The sequence below is a fragment of the Macrobrachium nipponense genome, chromosome 25 (genome assembly GCF_015104395.2).
Source record: "Macrobrachium nipponense isolate FS-2020 chromosome 25, ASM1510439v2, whole genome shotgun sequence".
In the NCBI taxonomy this organism is placed as follows: Eukaryota; Metazoa; Arthropoda; class Malacostraca; order Decapoda; family Palaemonidae; genus Macrobrachium; species Macrobrachium nipponense.
This window is the reverse complement of record NC_087214.1, coordinates 41646049-41659972: the sequence shown is the minus strand read 5'-3', so window position 1 is coordinate 41659972 and position 13924 is coordinate 41646049. Positions and strand designations below refer to the sequence as shown.

The window sequence follows — 13924 nt, the reverse complement described above, 5'->3', positions numbered from 1 at the left end:
GTGAACATGATTTGTGAATTTATAATTCTGACAAGAGGCCTTTGAGTTTTCTTTTATATGTATAATGTATTAGTAGATATCAGGAAACTCCAAGAAGTAACAATGATTCAATAAAATAAAGAAAATTTACTTCCTTATGGAAATGATTGTCACCAAAGAATCTATGGGCATTGTGATTTTGAAAGTGCAGGAATGGTCTGTTTTATTTCTGTGATATGAAATTGTTAGCTTTTTTCAAAGAAATTTTAGAAAAGAACCTTTTATTTAGCAAAATTATTGAGAAGACTATGTCTGCAGCCAAAAAATTATGAATATATTGTATACTCTATATATATATATAGTCCTGCACATTAAAAACTTGTGCATTGGTACAGTTTTTGGCCAGGTGAATGCAAGAAGACAGAACTCGGTTGTTGAGAGAGTGCTATTTTATATATTTATGCTCAAACATAATGTTGTAATTGAGAAAATGGTTGTGATGCTTAAAATTAAACAACATTTTAGTTGACTTATAATCCTTTTCATTTTTAGACTTGACACTTTCTCAAATTGTGCAGCCACTCGAAAGAGACAATTTCTGTGTGACCTAAAAAACAAAATCTAAGCATCACCATTTTCTTCCTTTTTAAATAGATTTTTCCATTAGTATATAGTAATTTCATTATTAAATTAGATTTTATACTTACTAATATTATACAGTGTTATTATACAGTGTTGTGTTTGTAAATATTTTTTATTTTTGTATAGCCAGTTTTTTGTAATTCTTATTCATTTAGGTTAACAAGTATTTTTGACTAAATTGTGAATGTAAGTTTGTACGTTATCAGTACGCCACCTTAGGTCATCCGCACCACTTCAGATACTTACATTTTAGTAGTACCATATGTACAGAATTGGCAATGGACACTTAACATTTATCAAGAAGCTGTGTAGAAACATTGTTTAGGTGTTTATGCTGACCAACTAATGAATCTTTTGTTGAGTTGAAAAGTGTGCTTTGAGAGCATTCTTCATGTGAATGTTCAATTAGGAGCGAACATAATGTTTTAGGACTGAGAATGAGCAAAGGAATTTTGTGTACATTTAAGTAACAGAATTTATTTTTCCCCAGATTGTAAGGTTTAGGATTCAGTGGTAAGACGGAAGCTTTCCCATTTGGTCAAATACAGAAAGTATTGAAGGAAACTGTGGTAAATTAACTGCTGCTAGAAGGGGCATGTTTGTTTTTTCTTTTTGCTTTGTTTTGATTGTAAAACATGTTTGCCTAACATATATCCCTACTTTATGAGACTCAGGGTTATTCAGCCTTGATCTAGTTTGATAAAAGATATTACTCGATGGTTTCCAAATACTTTAGCTGCTGGACTGGACATGAGAAACAGCCAACTAATTGGTGCAGATCATTCACAATGAAGATTTATTAGACAGAAGAATATTTTTTACACGAGCAGTTGCACTGCTTTTGAATGATGTAAGTGGACGTGTGCCAAAAGTCTAGTGCCTGCCATTTTAGCAGCTCGTATGTGTAAAAACATCTTGTTAAGTGTGCCTTACGTGATTTGGGTAAGAAGGGACAGCAGACTTAAACAGAAGTTTCCTTTGCATTGTGCATAGTATGTAATGTAGTGAAGCATGTATAAGGCATTCATCCTACGTAGAGCAACAAAGCATTTATAAGGCAGTTCCTTCAAACTAAGAGTTAGATATAATTGCTGACTTGAAGCTATGCAGGAATGAATGTTTACTGTTAGATTATATTGTTCCTGTGTGCTATTGCAACACTACTTTTAAGGAAAAATGCAGCAAACTACTACTGTGATGCAAGGCTGTGATGGAAATCTAACCCCATAGCACTTAAGGTGGTTGTACGTACAATGCAATTCAGTGGTTGGTGTATAGCTTTGTCTTTGTGAATTATTATTCTTTTACTTAACCATGATAAAAAGCCAAAGAATGTTTTTCAGAAGTGTTATTGAAGGGTTGTGATTATAAACTCAAGTTTTGGAAGTGTTGTAATAAAAATTTGATTTTCATGCGTTCATTCATATGAAGAGGTGGCTTTATTATTTTCATCCAGTGTTTCAAAGCTAGATGCTTCTATATAAAATTGTAGAATTTTTTGTAGATCATAACTTAATCTTCAGATATTAGGTAATGCTATACAGTGGACCCCCCGTATTCGCGTTCTCCAGATTCGCGGACTCACACATTCGCGGATTTCTCTCGGGAACGTTTCCCTGCATTATTCGCGGTATTTTTCTATGGTAAATATCCACAAATTCCTGGTTTTTTTGATGAATTTCATCATAAAATGCACTTATTGTGATGAAACTATTAAAAAAACCATGTATAAACATTTTTAGTGGGTTTTTCTTGAGTTTTAACTAACAAAATAGGCTGCTTTTAGCATTTTTATAGGGGTTCCAAACATTCGCAGGTTCTAACTATTCACGGGGGGGTCTGGTACACATCCCCCGCGAATACGGGGGGACCACTGTATATGGATATTCATCAAATGGTAAATGATGCAATGGATTGATTGAAAACCAAAAAAAGAAGCAACCCATTTTAGATGTCTTCCAAGTAATGTAACCATTAAAAGAGCTAGGATTTTTTTAACAAATACTCACATTCATTTGTAATGGGAAAAGTATAACTTGTCTAAAAAAATTTGTCTAAAATGTCAATGCCGAATTCGTAACTTCCATACTTCCTCTTTGTTTGTTAGCTGACTCGCACTAGTTTAAAAGTAAATCATCTTCATTGCATGTAAGTAAACATCACACTTTATATTTTGAATATCAGGTTCTAAAGATGCACTTGGCATATTAATGCCAGTTGCTTAGGGTACAGAGGGGTCTATCCCATCCTGGCTACTTATTATACACTACGTTGTGGCATCCCACGTCACATATGAACGCATAGTAAATAAATAACTCCTATAAGTAATTTTGTAACTGATAATGTGTTGATCCTATTTTTGTTTGAAGGGTCTTTGAATCTTTGATGCTAACAGGTGACAAAGGACCAATTTGAAACTGATGTAATGTACTACCATGAAACTGTATAAGGCAGTCCCTAGTTATTGGCGGGGGTTCTGATAAGCAAAAACCACCATTAACCGAAACTCAGCGATTTATAGTGCCATAATGGCACTTTATGGTGCCGATAACTGGTTATGGGAGCCATAAGCACCTTATGGCACCTCTGCTAGGTATGTTATGGCACCGATTTTATGGGGCTAGAGAAGTGTCATAAAACCAGATCACTGATAACTGAGGACTGCCTGTACTACTGTTAAGGATGTCTTGTGATTGTAAAAGGCATAACAAATATGATATTAATTTCCAAGGACTAAATTATAATGTCTATGTTCTACCAACATGCATTGTATACTGGTGGCATTATATACTATGGTAAAGCATAATTTAGCCAAAGCATTTTTGATGCTGGTTTTCTTGGTACATTGTTTAGGTATGCTTCCAAGTTTATTCTGAAATGGTGTTCAAGTTACATTATGTTTACATTGTGTTAAGTAAAAAGACCCCACTTTGACTTCTATTAAACAGTTAATGTGTTCAATTAAGGTGAATAATGTGAACGGTAGTTTTATAAAAGTGTGATGAAACTAACTAGCTTAAATAGTGCTGTTTTTAGGGCTGTAGTTTTATTTTTTCAATGAGGAAATCTGAAGTGTGGTTGTGTGTGTTATGAATTTTGTTATGAATACATAAAGGCATTGACTTATACTATTTTTGGTGCTTGTATTATTAATATATTAAACTTATTATTTCAACTACCTGACTACTTTAAAGATTTTAGACAAAAATTCTTGTAATTTACTTTGTACTACAGCTTTTCCTGAATGAGTGATTGACTAGGTTGAAATAAAGTTACTTTTAAACGAAAGATCATTTTTTAAAAATTATATATGTACTTAAGGATCATTGTAGTTTGTTATATAATTTGGCAAAATCATGAAATGTTAGAAAATCCATAGAGAGTATAAGTAACTAGTTATGAAAATTGTGAAACAAATGTCTTCCCACTCCCTATCCTGTTGAACTATGGTACAGAAGTAAACAGAAATAAAAAAGAATAGAACCCAGGACAAAATTAAATGTATTCTCAGCTTTGTAAATGGATTTGTTCTATTTTTAAATGGATTTGTTCTATTTTATAAGTTAAAGACGTAGGGGAGTACACTTATAAGAGAAAAGATTTGGGACCTGTTCAGCCGACATTTAGGGAGCAAAGGTGGATATTGATCGCAAGAGAGAAATCATGAACAGAGTAGGATGCCCTGAAAGTTTTATGGATGATGAAAAGTTATTCATACCAATATGCACAATAGAGAAACTAAATTTACGAACTTGGTGCCTTATGCACCAAGTTCGTAAATTTTGATTGAGAACCTAAATCAAAATGAAACCTGTATTATTTCCTAGAAGAAAATTTTATACTCGTTAACCATGAATGTTCTCCAGGGTATGTTAAAGCAAATACATTTTTTTTTTTACTGAAGTACAGCAAAACTGCTAAATTGGAATAGTATTTTATTTCTGCCAGATCTTTATATATTATATATTCTATACTGTGCCAGATTCAGTGTGATCATGTAAAATATTTTAAGCCCTGGTTTGTGATGATTCAGGTACTATGAAGTGATGTCCTTGATGACAGTTTGTTAGCAAAGTAAACTGACTGACTGGTTGTTATTGTAGAAATGTCCATTATTCATGACCTGTGGGTTGTTGTAGCTCTTACAATTGACTGTGTAATGTCTTCTACTTATTTTTAAACCTTGTACATGACACTGGTGCTGATGAATACTAGAACTAGTGAAGCATGACATTGGTGCTAATGAATACTAAAACTGCCCTACTTGCTTTGAGTCCTTGATATTCTGAACTTTGGAGTTAGATGGTGTATAATGATAAGCATGAAGTGCCTTTAGTTTTTAGTGTTCATTTGATTAAAAAAATTAATATATGTAGTTTACTTCTATGAACAAACATCTTGTACTTAAGCACACTGCTCGCTGCATTTCATTTCGGTTAGCCAAAAGCCAAATGTTACCTTTGAGAGAAGAAGCATTTAGTCTTTCAGTTTAGTATTCCACTTCATTGGGAAACCCTCTTCCCCTACACTAGTATCATCGGTCATTTTCAATCTTTGCTCCTGGCAAGTCATATTTGACGTAACCAGTGCTTGGAGTTTTCTATTATCATCAGTATAGTACCCATTGGAATTAAATTTTCGGTCCTTTTCTGATATATATATATACATGTACAGGCAGTCCCTGGCTATCGGCGGACTCGGTATAATGGCGATCTGGTTTTATGGCGCTTGTTTAGTGCCATAAAATCAGCTATTTATGGTGCCACAATGCGTTGAGTACTAGTTATCGATAAGAGAGTTATGGTGCCATAACATACCTAACAGAGGTGCTATTAATTTGCGCTGTAAATCGCCGAGTTTCGGTCAATTGCGGTTTTCACTTGTCAGCACCCCACTGAGAGCAGAACACCCGCCAATTCGATTAGATATAGATATATATATGATAGATAGATAGATAGATAGATATCACCAACAAGAGAAGCTCAATCAACTAGTTGGAGAGAGTGAGGAGGAATTTGCATATTCAGTGATGATGATAATTACCTTCACGCTTAGGTTTCAAGGATTAAAAGTTGCAAATAAAACAATCATATGAATGGGAGACCTTTTTGAATACAGAATTAGAAAAATTTAACAGATCAGACTCATTGCTAGATTAGTGTTTTTCAAATCACAAAGGAGACTGAAGTAAATTATCTTGGCTTTAACCTGGTCATGACCCAGTCCTTGTACACAGGGAATGTAGGTCAGCAATGAGAGTTAGACATATTTTTGTTAAATATGCAACCTTCACCGAACAGCAGCTGCCAAATTTTGGAAATACATTACAAGATTTTGTCAGAATCTTTGTCATTTTCAATACATCCCATTCAATTGTATTAAGGATCGAAGTTATTTGATATTTAAATTTGACTGACTAAGGCAAACCCTTTAGACTAGCGTCAAGATAACTAAGTATGTGTATTAATTAAATTTTGTTTTATATGGTTAAACTAAAGATTATTCATATGATTACTGTATCTGCAAAGTTTTCCTCCACTCAAATGAGACCTCTAACTTAAAGACTGACCAAGACAACATGTTAGGCCAGTCTGAGGTATACTTTTTTTACATCCCTTCTTGACAAAATATTGTAATGGTCTTTGACTTAAACATTAGCAGTACTAAACAAGGCCTATCAGGAATACTTGCCAAATTGTGTGCATATACATTTGGGCTCTAAAAGGAACCACTAGTCTGGGAGAGACTATCACACGTGCTGAATCTAACCTGGAGAATATCTGATGACATCTCAAACAGCAAGTTTTCACATAATGTAAAACAAAACAGTCTAAATATAAAACTTGTTTTATTGGGAGGGCATAAAACTCTACTTTTGATAGGAGAGCTAATTTCTTGTACACAACAATTCTTAATGTTCTGCCGATTGCCAATAGGAGGCCTTTAAAAATGTTTTATGTTGACATATGAGCAGTAGCCTTTCTTAGAACTGCAAAACTTCTCTAGGAGAAAATTAAGTGCTTCTTCATTCGAGGATAACTTAGTCTCTTGGCCAATCTTGCAACGAGCAATATCAAGAAGTCTGGTAAGAAGTATGTACACAACCATTCACCTAATCAGATTCTTCGGAGGTCTGGGCTTTTGATAAGTGGGAAAGAACAAGTAATATAGCTTAAACTTGATTGTTCAAGATATCTCACTACTAATGGTAATCCAAATCATTCTTGGCTTCAACTAGACTCTACTTAACACCCAAAATCCAGTGCAAGAGATTTATCCACGAAATGCATCATAGCTGAAGATGTAGCCTAGGTGATTTCAAGCCGAAAGTTGAAGGATTATTGTTCCTTAAAAACTAATGATAAATTTGGTCTCATTCTGATACTGTATTTGCTCCCCATTCAACATCATAGACTACCATTCAATCAACACAACTTTCAACTAAAATTCTTCAACGTAAACCATTTCCTGAATGTTTTTTGTAGTCGTCAAAATGAAATCCATAAATTTTAACTAATTTTACTATGTTCACAAAGATATGAACAGACATGCCCGAGTAAATGAGGTAAATTTAGGAAAAATCATGACCAGTTAACTTGAATTATTCTGAATAACTACTTGACATCAGTATCCCCGTAGGGGGGTAGCGCCGTCAGTGCACCTCATTCGGTGCAATGTAGACAGTACTTGAGGTTCTTTCCAGTGTCCTATTGGCCCCTAGCTGCAACCACTTTCATTCCTTTAACTCTACCTCCATTCATATTCTCTCTTTTCAATTTAACTGTCCACCCTCTCCTAACAATTGTTTCATAGTGCAACTGCTTTGAGATTTTCCTCCTGTTACACCGTTTAAGCCTTTTACTGTCAATTTCTGTTTCAGCACTGAATGGCCTTAGTTGCTCCAGTGCTTGACATAATGCCAAAAATCTATATATACTAAATCTAAATCTAAAACTTGACATTAGTATGGGGTACTAACCTACCAAATACAGTAGGTCCTTGACTTACAGTGGGGGATCCATTCCACCTTCGTGCTGTAAGTTGGTGTTTTGCCACTGTTGGTGCTATAACAGCGCTTACGGTGCCGTAACTTGATGTTGCATGAAGTTACGGTGCTTTAAGTGCTGTTAACTCGATGCCTATTCTTGCTGTTTATGGCGTCAAGGGTGCTGTAAAATGCCATTAATAGCACTGAATAGGTCCCATAAGATTGAATCCGCCCCAAGTCAGAGATGCACTGTAGTAGAAAAAAAAACTTGCTATACAAATCTGGGTAACTATACATACATACATACACAATTCCTATACTTGACTGCAAATTCCCAAACTTGAAATTTGAATTTAGAAGAGTTAAGTTGACTGATTAGTGGTGTTAAACCACACAAGTGATGCAGTTATCGATCAAGAAAGTAAACTATTAAACTTGAAATTATAATGCTTAGCCTGCCAAATAATGATGACTAACTAATTTTGGTATCACTTAAAATAAATGTAATTTTATCCTTTCCTAGATAAGGGGTGCTGGAAGGCTATATGGAGCTTCTAAATTAGTAAGGTAACTTGCAAGCAAGCAGACTTCTTAACTTACCATCCATATGTTATTATGATAGCATTTGGTATTGCATTTTTTTTTTTTTTTTTAGACATGAAGCAGTTTTCAGAGCTCAATTTCTTGAGCTGAATCTGAAGTGTGCAGTTTAGTTAGGCTAAAAATTATATACTGACACTCCACAACTTACCAACTTTCAAGTTACAAACTCTCTCCGGCGCTTGGCTATGTGCCAAAAACTTTATAATCTAATCTAATAAAATGCCCTAAAAAAAATACAGCACAGTAATAGTAGTAGTGTGTTTTTGTAGGAAAAAAACATAAATATCAATGCACCTACTTACTGACTCGTTCGTAAGTAGAGGAGTGTTTGTAGATTGGCAGCTGTGAGATATTTTGAATGCTGCCAAGTGTAGGCTATACTACAGAATCTCCTTACCTAATAGAATTTTTTACTTATAAAAAGCCCACACCCCACACCCAGAAAAGTTCCTGATAAGTTGAATGGCCACTTTATAAAGGTGGTTGTTCCCAATTTCTAAAAAAAAATTTATATAGCACAAGAAACTCGCACAAATTGTCTGGGGGCACAAAAGGTTGAAGATGTATTGATATGATTATGTGGTGATCTATTATTAGGCTTAGTTGGCCATAAATCTGAGATTAGGTCTATTTCTTATACAGGCCGTCCCTGGTTATCGGTAGGTGGACTGCCTGTAGTATGTATATATACAGTGAACCCCCGTATTCGCGGACTCCTTTACGGGCGCAATTCGCGGAAAATTAGCCTATTTGCAATATTTTTCTATGAAAACTGACCACAAATTATTGTATTTTCTTATAAATTTCAATATGCACTTTTTGTGATAAACTATAAAAAAACCAAGTATAAAAATTTATAGTTATATTGTCTTGAGTTTAACTAACAAAATATTTGCGGCGGGTCTGGTACGCATCCCCTAAGAATATGGGGGTCCACTGTGTTTGTGTGTGTGTGTGTGTATATGTATATATATATATATATATATTATTATATATATATATATATAATATATATATATATATATAATATATTATATTATTATATATAAGATATATTATATATATAATATATATATATATAATATATTATATATATATCAACGGTGTTTTTTGTGCTAAAAATAATTTGGCCTATCTTAGAAAAAGTTACATTTTGCTTCCTATGTAATATATATATAATATATATATATATATATATATATATATATATATACAGGCGGTCCTCGGGTTTACGACGGTTCCGGCTTACGACATTCCGAGATTACGACGCTTTTTTCTTAAATATTCAATGGAAAAATCCGTCCTGGGTTACGACGCTTGTTCCGAGGTTACGACGCTGACGCTTTCCGACGCTCCGAGTTAACGACGCTTTTAAAAAACGCATACTATGATAAAAATCCTTTATAGTTTAGCACAGTATATTAATAAAAATAAGTTTCTGGTTAGATTACAACAAAAATTTTTGAGATTATGATGATTTTCGACACTTTTTATGTTGTATTTTTCTATGTTTTTTAGTGACGCCTCATATGGCGGAACTAGTTTCCGAGCGAATGAATACATACTAGTTTTACATATAACAGTCCAAAAGCGCAAATAATGAAAAAATCATTGCTTGTTTCCAGTAATAATAACAAAACTTAAGTTTCTGGTTAGATTACAACGCAAATTCCAAGTATCCAAAGAGAGACATTTATCCAGTAATTTGATCAGAGAGAGAGAGAGAGAGGCGTCTTCCGACGCTCCGAGTTAACGACGCTTTTAAAAAACGCATTACTATGATAAAAATCCCTTTATAGTTTAGCACAGTATATTAATAAAATAAGTTTCTGGTTAGATTACAACAAAAATTTTGAGATTATGATGATTTTCGACACTTTTTATGTTGTATTTTTATCTATGTTTTTTAGTGACTTCCTTCATATGCGGAAACTAGGTTTCCGAGCGAATGGAATTACATACTAGGTTTAAAATTATTAAACAGTCCAAAAGGCGCAAATAATGAAAAAACATCATTGCTTGTTTTCCAGTAATAATAACAAAACGAAGTTTCTGGTTAGATTTACAACGCAAATTCCAAGTATCCAAATAGAGACAATTTATCCAGTAATTTGATCAGAGAGACCTCTGACTCATGCCAGTAAATGTTTTGTTGATACTAATAATATAAGCCTATTAAAGATACGTTTACTTTAATTAGTCTATATGATACGTAAATAGTAATCAACTGTTCTTGTAGCCCTCAATATTTGGCAAAATCGAAGTATCCAAAGAGAGACATTATCCAGTACGTAATTGATCAGAGAGAGAGAGAGAGAGAGAGACACGCTTTGGCAACAATGGTCTTGGGGGTTTTTATAGCTTCCTTCTGCTTGATGATCGTGGATATTGTAGAAGGATTTCGACCATACTCGTTTGCCAAATCGACGATACGAACGCCACGTTCATGCTTTGCTATAATTTCATGTTTTGCTTCCATCGAAATCATTTTCTTGGGTTTTTTCTTATCACCTGCTTTGTCTTTAGCTTTGATACCCATGGTTAATAATAAAATAGACAAAATAACACGAAAAATAGGCGCAAATACAACGAACTAAACAACGACGTGTTAACATGCAGCACCAACAAACAAACAGACTGAACGCCATTTATCGGTCGCCTATACAACTAACACTCATCGCAAAATCGTATCTCAAATATTCGTTGTATATCAAAGCTGTATTTTCGCAAATTTTCTGTTATATCTCAAAACATTCGTATATTAGGGCAATCGTATGTCAAGTTTCCATTGTAATTTGATCAGAGAGAGAGAGAGAGAGAGAGAGAGAGAGAGAGAGAGAGAGAGAGAGAGAGAGAGAGAGAGAGAGAGAGAGACGCTTTGGCAACAATGGTCTCGGGGATTGACGTAACGTTTATTTTCTGAACAGATAGGACAGAGAAGTGTTCGTTTCATTAAACGGCCTCTTGACTCATGGCAGGAAATGTTTTGTTGATACTAATATATAAGCCTATTTAAAGATACATTTACTTTAATTAGTCTATATGATACGTAAATAGTAATCAGCTGTTCTTGTAGCCCTCAAGATTTTTGCAAAATCACTCCAGGTTGTACATAAAACTTCAAGAATGTAGTGTCACCAGAGGATTACCAATAGTTTTTACCTTCAAGAACCAGCATTCTTTTATGAAAATAACTCCAGGTTGTACATAAAACTACAGAAACAACATGTAGTGTAACCAAAGGATTAGTAAGGTAAGGTAATAACTTTTTATTAGTTTAAGACATATTTTCAAGCGTCGTTCCGGCTTACGACGATTTTCGGCTTACGACGAGTCTCAAGAACGGAACCCCCGTCGTAACCCGGGACTGCCTGTATATATATATATATATATATATATATATATTATATATATATATATATATATATATATATATATATATATATATCAATGCCTGTTTTTGTGCTAAAAATAATTTGGCCTATCTTAGAACAAGATACATTTTGTTTCCTATGTAATATGTAGAAGACATCTCATGTGTTTTAAATGGTTGCCAAAAGATAATTTTGAGAATATATGACTTACGAGTGAGGACCATCCATATTTATGTATAGTATATATGGTGTGAGGTGAACAATATTTTTATCGCTGTGAAGTGTTAATGAGATTTGTACCATTTTGCAAAACGTTTGTTACTTAGAACATATTTTGTTTTTATTGTTGTTATCACTGTAAAGGACACTTTATTGACAATAAAGTTTGTTATGGAATAAATGCATATCTTTGATATAATGGAGCTTCTTAATTTATGCAAAACTCCTACTTTTATGTCCTGCACAATATAGGCCTAAGGCCAAGTGGTGAGACCTATGAGGTCATTCTGTCCCGTAAAGTCGTTGACAGTAAAAAGGTGTGAAAGATGTAACAGGAGGAAAACCTTTCGCAGTTGCAGTACAAATTAATTGTTAGTAAAGTGGAAAGTTAAGATGGAAGAGAAATTGAACGGAGGTAGCCTACAGTTAGAGGAATGAAAGGCGTTGCAGCTAGGGCCGAAGGGACACTGAAAAGTAACTTAAGTAATGCCTACAGTGCACTGCACGAGGTGCACTGAGAACACTACCCTCCCCACGGGAGTACTTTCCAGTACTGACACGTTCATTCAATTATATTTCTAACTTGATATACAGGTTGAATTATTATTATTATTATTATAATGTTCAATAGATGAATCCCGTTCAATTGGAACAAGCCCTCGACTGGGGCCACTGACTGAAACTCTAGAAACTTCCAAAGAATTTTACAGTGTACACTTGAAAGAAGTTAGACCCCAATAATAGGAAACAGAAAAGATCAGTTATGAGATACAGAAAAAAATAGATAAAAATGAAGTTGGGTAAAAATTCAAGATGATTATTAAAATATACAGGGAGAAATAACCGGTTACCCAGTTATGTGAAAACTGGCATCGTGTGTCTCCAGTATTATAGATCAAGGCAAAATGGAACCTTTCGTAAAGATACATGACGAAAAAATATTAACAACAGTGTATCCGATTTCTAAAATGCAACTTTTATCTAACAACTAGTACTATTTAACTGGTAAAATAAATGCCTACAACTTCCTAAGGATTCCAAACGTCCAAACAGTCTATTTGGTTAACATACAAGCATAACTAATATTGGACAGTAATTACAACTGATTTACAACTATAATTACATAATCTTACTCTGTAATGTTCATATAATTACATAAGCAGATTGAGACATTTAGCACCGTAATAATAATAATAATAATTTATCTGCATGTCAATCTTAGGATAAACCATGTTAATCCGTTATGTTCCAGTGTCATTACTTAAGGACAGCTAATAAAATGTTATGCAACTGGAAAAATAATTACGATATCAAAGCAAGTGTCCACAATATTATAAATTTAATCCATTTTGAACTAAAAAAAAAAAGGTGTTTAAATGAGGTTTACTTATTTCTTTGTCGTGAGTCTAAAACTGATCTGAAAAGTAGTAAAAGTAATATGAGATCTTGTCAATATGCTGGATAAAAAAGAATATATATATATATATATATATATATATATATATATATATATATATATATAATACATAACATATAGGTGTGTGTTAACCTATATTGTTTAGAGAGTTTCCTGTTATGTCAATTAAAAATAAAGTGATGGAAGTGAGTAAACCGCCAGACAACGAATATTGAAGATTGCTGTCCTCAAATGAGAACACTGCCCCCTGGGGGTTAGGGGGGGGGGGGTGGTAGTGCCGTCAGTGCACCCCACGGGCTGCATTGTAGGTATTACTTAAGGTTTTTTGGTGTTCCTTCAACCCCTAGTTGCAACCCCTTTCATTCCTTTTACTGTACCTCCTTTCATAGTATCTTTCTTCCATCTTGCCATCCATCCTCTCCTAACAATTATTTCATAGTGTAACTCCTTAGAGGTTTTGCTCCTGTTACACCTTTCAATCCCACCTACTCTCAATTTCCTTTCTAGCGCTGAGTGACCCTATAGATCCCAGTGCTTGGCCTTTGGCTAAACTCTATATTCCATTCCATTCTATATTTTCCCTGAGAACACTTGGATATAATGGGCTAGACCTTTACATATTTTCCTGCAAATTTACGAAATACCAAAAAATGATGAAAGTAACAATAAGCCTCAACACATTAAAAGCAGTTACAGTCAGTA

The 13924-nt window shown here is 34.0% G+C and overlaps 1 long non-coding RNA gene across 1 annotated transcript in view; it reads right to left on the bottom strand.

Annotated features, from left to right (window-relative positions):
• Positions 1 to 6480: 6480 nt before the first annotated feature.
• Positions 6481 to 13924, bottom strand: part of LOC135199406 (uncharacterized) — a 277650-nt gene continuing 270206 nt past the window's right edge. The window contains exon 3 of the long non-coding RNA XR_010311061.1: positions 6481 to 7858. This is a non-coding gene — a long non-coding RNA (uncharacterized LOC135199406). The remainder of the gene's footprint in view (positions 7859 to 13924) is intronic.